We start from the raw sequence: 6036 nt of genomic DNA on the forward strand, positions 1-6036 counted from the left end.
AAGGGCAATTCTGTCAGTGCACTATTCTTAAGAGAAATTGAATTTTTTGAAGAAGTAATTCAAGGGTGTTGTGGGCATTAATCAAAATATTATTTGCTAAGTTTTGGCTTTTTAAAGGATAGAGATAAGCCTCATAACATAGAGTTTGTTACAAAAGGGCCTAAAGATAGCTTGGTGCCAAACGCAAAAACAAGTAGTAGCCACAAAGCTCATGTTAGAGCTAGGCAAATTAGGCAAACGGAAAATAGAAAACAAACTAGGAGAAGTTAGACCATTAGACGTTAGCATTATATACTTCTTCCAGAACAGCAGGTAAGACATCAGGGATCTGCTTCATCTTGCACTACCAATTAGTTTTCATAGTCTTCTTGCAAAGTAGGAGGAGGTTGGAAATGGTACACCTTGGCCGACTTCATTTTCCTCCCAATTTCAGCAAGAGCATGAGCCACCTTGTTAGCATCCCTCTTAACATGAAGGATAGAGACAACCCAGTTCCTCTTTAGTAAGGCAGTAATATCAGTATGATGCTGGAGAGATGGTGGTCGTTGTAGTTCCCAGGGTGTTCCAGCATGAATTTCAAAGACCACTTTATCAAGTGTCGTTGTGGTATCGTTTTCCCATTTTATCTAGTCACAAGTTGATCGATAGTCGTTACCATCTCATTTTGTTGTTCACTGTTGTTTGCCTTACTTCTGGTTCATTAGGTTTGTTCACTAAATGATACTCTCTTCATCCTTTTTGTTCTTTACGTTTGGTATACACGCGGTTTAGCGATTAATTAATGTAGATAGAGATTCCTTCTATTTAATCCCTCCGCTTCTTTTTTCTTTACGTTTTTCTTTTTGGGTGTCTCAAGATGTTATTTACACTTCCTTTTATATTATCACATAAATGCTTTAATATTCTATCAAAATTTGTGTCCAAGAATTATTTTAACTAATTAAATTCATTGGGTCATTTCCCAATATCAAAATTTTGATAAAAGTGAAAACATTATAAATAAACGTAATTTCCATTGTTTAAATTAAAAAATAGAGGAATCTAAATGCACATTAATTAGTTGTTAATAAACGTGCAAAAGGCCAAACGTAAAAAACAAAAAGAAATGGAGGGATTATATGTAAATAATGCGAATTACTTTTGTTTATAATGTTTTCACTTTTCTCCAAAAGCTGACATTGGGGAAGAGTGAAAGATTTATTGAACGAATGGAAAAGTGTAATAGATTAAATACCCGCAATAAATACAATTGGTTAAAATAATCACTTGGCATAATTATTTACAGAATATTAAGGACATTTGTGTGATAATATGAAAGGAAAGATTTTCAATGTAAAGAATAAAATGGGATACCGTAAACTAAATACGTAAAGAACAAAATTGAACTTAGGGAGTACTTATTTGCTTATTTTTCCTTCGTCAAGTTTAATTAATGGGACTGGCTATTTTTTTTATATTAGGGTTTTAGTTTAGTTTATTTCTATGACGATGCTTAAGTAGATCATGTAGTGCTTTGAATTTAATATAAACTATATTTTAGCCCGTGTGATGTCCGTATTTTATAAATTGTTAAGTTAAAATAAAACTCGTATATATACCAGCTTCTATATTTTATATATTAGAATATATTAGTGTTTGATTTTGGATTGAATTTCATTTTAGATTTATTTTCAATTATTAGAGTGTTTGATTTTGGATGGAGTTGTATATACGTAGTATCAGTAATCTAATATACATATATAAAGGAGGCATATTTGCTTAACTATTAGAGCGCCACCTAGGATTACTAGTAGTTTCGGCCAATGAAAAATAAGATTTCTAATTTATTTTTGAATTAAAAAATCGAGTGCCACGTAGATAATTAATTAGGTTCCACGTAGATATTTAAATTAATTAATTAATTACTAATATATACAATTCCATCCAAAATCAAACGCTCTAATAATTAAAAAATAAATCTAAAATAAAATTCATCCAAAATCAAACACTAATCTAAAATAAAATTCAATCCAAAATCAAACATTAATCCAATATTAGAGCGCCGCGTAGGAAATCTAATGGTTTTAGCCAATGAAAAATAAGGCTTCAAAATTATTTTTGAATTAAAAAGTCGAATGCCACGCATATAAATAATTAGGTGCCACGTAAATATTTTTATTAAATAATTATTAATATTTATTATATACAATTTCATCCAAAATCAAACACTATAATAATTAAAATAAATTTAAAATGAAATTCAATCCAAAATATAAAAAAATTAAACTTAATATAATATATAAAATATAGCAGTTGATATAAGTAGGAGTTTTATTTTAACGTAACAATTTAATTGAAACCGTGCATCGAACGGGCTAAAGTCTAGTTAATTAATACAATTATCTATGTGGTACCTAATTATCATCTACGTGGCACTCGATTTTTTTAATTCATAAATGATTTCAATTTTTTTTTTCATTGGTGAAAACCATTAGATTTCCTACGTGACACTCTAATATTGGATTAATGTTTGATTTATTATTTAATTTTATTTTAGATTATTGTTTGAATTTGGGTTGAATTTTATTTTAGATTTTTTTTAAATTATTAGAGTGTTTGTTATGTACTTATTTTACTAAATGTACTTATTTTACTTATTCATTTATTTTAAACTTTACTTATTTTTTTTATTATCTCTTACAATATTTTTTCTATTAATTCTACTTTGTCTTCCTTGTTTTTTTTTTTTTTTTACTTCCTGCTCCTTTCTGGTTTGATTGGCATGACAATGACGATCTCCTACGACGATTCATGTTAGCCGACCCCAAATCATTTAATTAATAAAAATATCTACGTGACACCAATTTATAATTAATTTCGAAATCTTATTTTTTAAGGGTCAATACCATCAGATTTCCCATGTGGCTATCTAATTATTGGATTAGTGTTTGATTTAGGATTGAATTTTATTTTAGATGAGTGTTTGATTTTGGATGAATTTTATTTTAGATTTATTTTTTAATTATTAGAGGGTTTGATTTTGGATGAATTTGTATATATTAGTAGTTAATTAATTAATTATCTATGTGGCGCTTAATTAATTATCCACGTGGCACTCGATATTTTTAATTCAAAAATAAATTAAAAATCTTATTTTTTATTGACCGAAACCATTAAATTTCTTATGTGACGGTCAATATATATATGTTGATAATAATGCAAAGTGTAGTATTTGGATTATTTTTTTGGGTGGAGAATTCAGTTAAGCGGTTAAGGCTAAGCCCACAGCTGCACCGTGGCCTTTAGTACATTGTCGCGACTGTTCCGTAGAGTATGATGTGTTTCATACTTGCATTGTATCTTGCTTTGCCAACCATATATTACGTTGTGTATGAAATCTATCAAGATGATTACAAAACTAGCGGGCCCCACTAAAATTCATCCCGTCAAATTAATTGGTCTACATATATCAAAGATATTTTTCCCTTCCCGTTTTCACATACTCCGTACGTATATATACAAAAGAATTAACCCAAAACAACATACGGAGTATACCAAAACACAAACCTAAAACTCTACTCCCTCCGTCCCTTAATACTCACACCGCTTTCTTTTTCGGGTTGTTCTTTAATATTTGCACCGCTTCTATAAATAAATTTTTTATCAATATTATATTATTTCTCACATTTACCTACTACCCCACCTACACCTCTATTATTTACAAAAAATATTTAAAAATTCACATCCTCCACTTACCACTCCCCACCTCTTATACATTTTCCACTAACAATATTAAAAAAAATACCCCACTCAACTTAACACCATTAATAGTGCGGATTTTTCATGAAATACCCCTCAATTTTCACGAAATTCACCAAATGCCCCTCAACTTTCAGAAATTCACCAAATGCCCCTCACCTTTAATATAATACCCAAACTACCCTTACTAATGACGCGCCGTTAGTCCGCCGTTAGTCCGCCGTTAGCCTACTTTTCTAATTCACCAAATGCCCCTACAATGTAACTTATTTCACCAAATACCCCTATTTTAAAATATAATTCACCAAATGCCCAAATGTAAAAATTACCTTTTTAAAGCCCAATGGCTAGTTTTTTGGGATTTAAAAATAGCCGTAGCTTATTGTTTTAGTCACCAAAACTTTCCAGTCATTTGAGAGTTGAGACTATGGAAGATATAAGGCAGTGTGATGATAGATACTGTGGCAATGGTATGTTACAGTTTAGAACTATTCGGCCCGAGTTAATAAGTAAGCCCCTTGAGTATAAGAGGATACTCAAGGGAAGGGAATCCTCACCCCCAAAATACAACTTTGAGGTTGTAAGATACAATCTCAACAACTAGGTTAGGCCAAGTACTACTTGGTACTTTGTATATGCAAGCAATACACTTGATACAAATATATAATGCCTCAATTTACTTATTTACATTTCTTATAGAGTGGCATATGAAAAGAGCGATACAATTAAGAGAATGTCTCTAAAATAAAAGACCAACCAAATGAAACTCTACTCAAAAGACTAACACCACTTAATGAGTTTGATGCGTGTTTGGTTCACGGTTATTTGAGGCCACGAAACGAAATTAAGAACATGACTTTCTTCCCACTTATGTGCTTGGATAACAGGAATATGATACTCCATTACTAGAGGTAATAGAGTGTAATATCAATTGGTTATCTGCAATATGGAGGCCCTTTTTTCCTTTCCTTTCCTTTCCTTGAGTAGTGATTTTAACTTATATTCATGCAAAACAAGAGGTAATAGACTCATTATGTGTGGATGATGATTTTGAATGATAACTCATGACACAAACTGAGATGAAACTACAACAAAACAATTTGGTGACTAAATAAACACTCAGAACAGGGTTATTTATACTAAAACAATAAGCTACGGCTATTTTTCAATCCCAAAAAACTAGCCGTTGGGCTTTAAAAAGGTAATTTTTACATTTGGGAATTTGGTGAATTATATTTTAAAATAGGGGTATTTGGTGAAATAAGTTACATTGTAGGGGCATTTGGTGAATTAGAAAAGTAGGCTAACGGCGGACTAACGGCGTGTCATTAATAAGGGTAGTTTGGGTATTATATTAAAGGTGAGGGGTATTTGGTGAATTTCTGAAAGTTGAGGGGCATTTGGTGAATTTCGTGAAAATTGAGGGGTATTTCATGAAAAATCCGTAAAAAAAATACCCCACTCAACTTAACACCATTAATAGTGTTTTGACCTAAAAAGCTACAGAAAAATTAATTGCCAAACGCGCGCATGTTCATCAAAATCTTCAACACTCTCTCTTTTTAGGGTTTACAAAAAATTAGGGTTTTCTTGGGCGGAAATAGCCAATTTTCTTCGAAATTTTGGTTATTTCCGCCCCTTTTCTTTCAATTCTGTTGTGTTTTTTGCGTTAGATCTCAATAAAACTACATAGTTTCAGTGTAGTAAGTACCCCTATGGTGGGTTTGTTTCTAGTTAAGTTTTGTGTGTTTAGTTTAATTTAGGTTGTTTCTTTGGTAAAGATTTATGCGGGATCGAAGAGGATGTCAATCGTTCGACTACAATCAGACGAATTAGACGGAAGTCATATTTGTCACAGCTACAACAGATCTATAGACCCCCTCGTCAATGAAGGCTGTGAATCACAACGATATAAAAGAGGGTATACAAAATGTTTGATATACTACGATCGTAGATATGGTAAAAGGAAGTTTTTATTTGATTCAATTGTTATGTATTTGTTAGATTTAAATCTTTATGTAGATGATGTATGACTTTTTATCAATGAATTAATTTGTTTATCAAAAATAAAAAACTAACACCATTAAATTAATAAGTCAATTCAAATGTCTTAAATTCCGCACCGGTCAAACCGGTGCGAGTATTAAGAGACGGAGGGAATAATATAGAGATCTGAGCAATTCTTGAGCAATTCCAGCTTTCAAGTTCGGGTGTTAACCTTAGGGGCATTCGCCATTTGAGAGCCTGTACCGGCGGATCCAAGGGGGCCTATTTAGGCCATGGCCCACCGGCCCACCC

This window comes from Spinacia oleracea, chromosome 1 (genome assembly GCF_020520425.1).
Source record: "Spinacia oleracea cultivar Varoflay chromosome 1, BTI_SOV_V1, whole genome shotgun sequence".
NCBI classification, from domain to species: domain Eukaryota; kingdom Viridiplantae; phylum Streptophyta; class Magnoliopsida; order Caryophyllales; family Amaranthaceae; genus Spinacia; species Spinacia oleracea.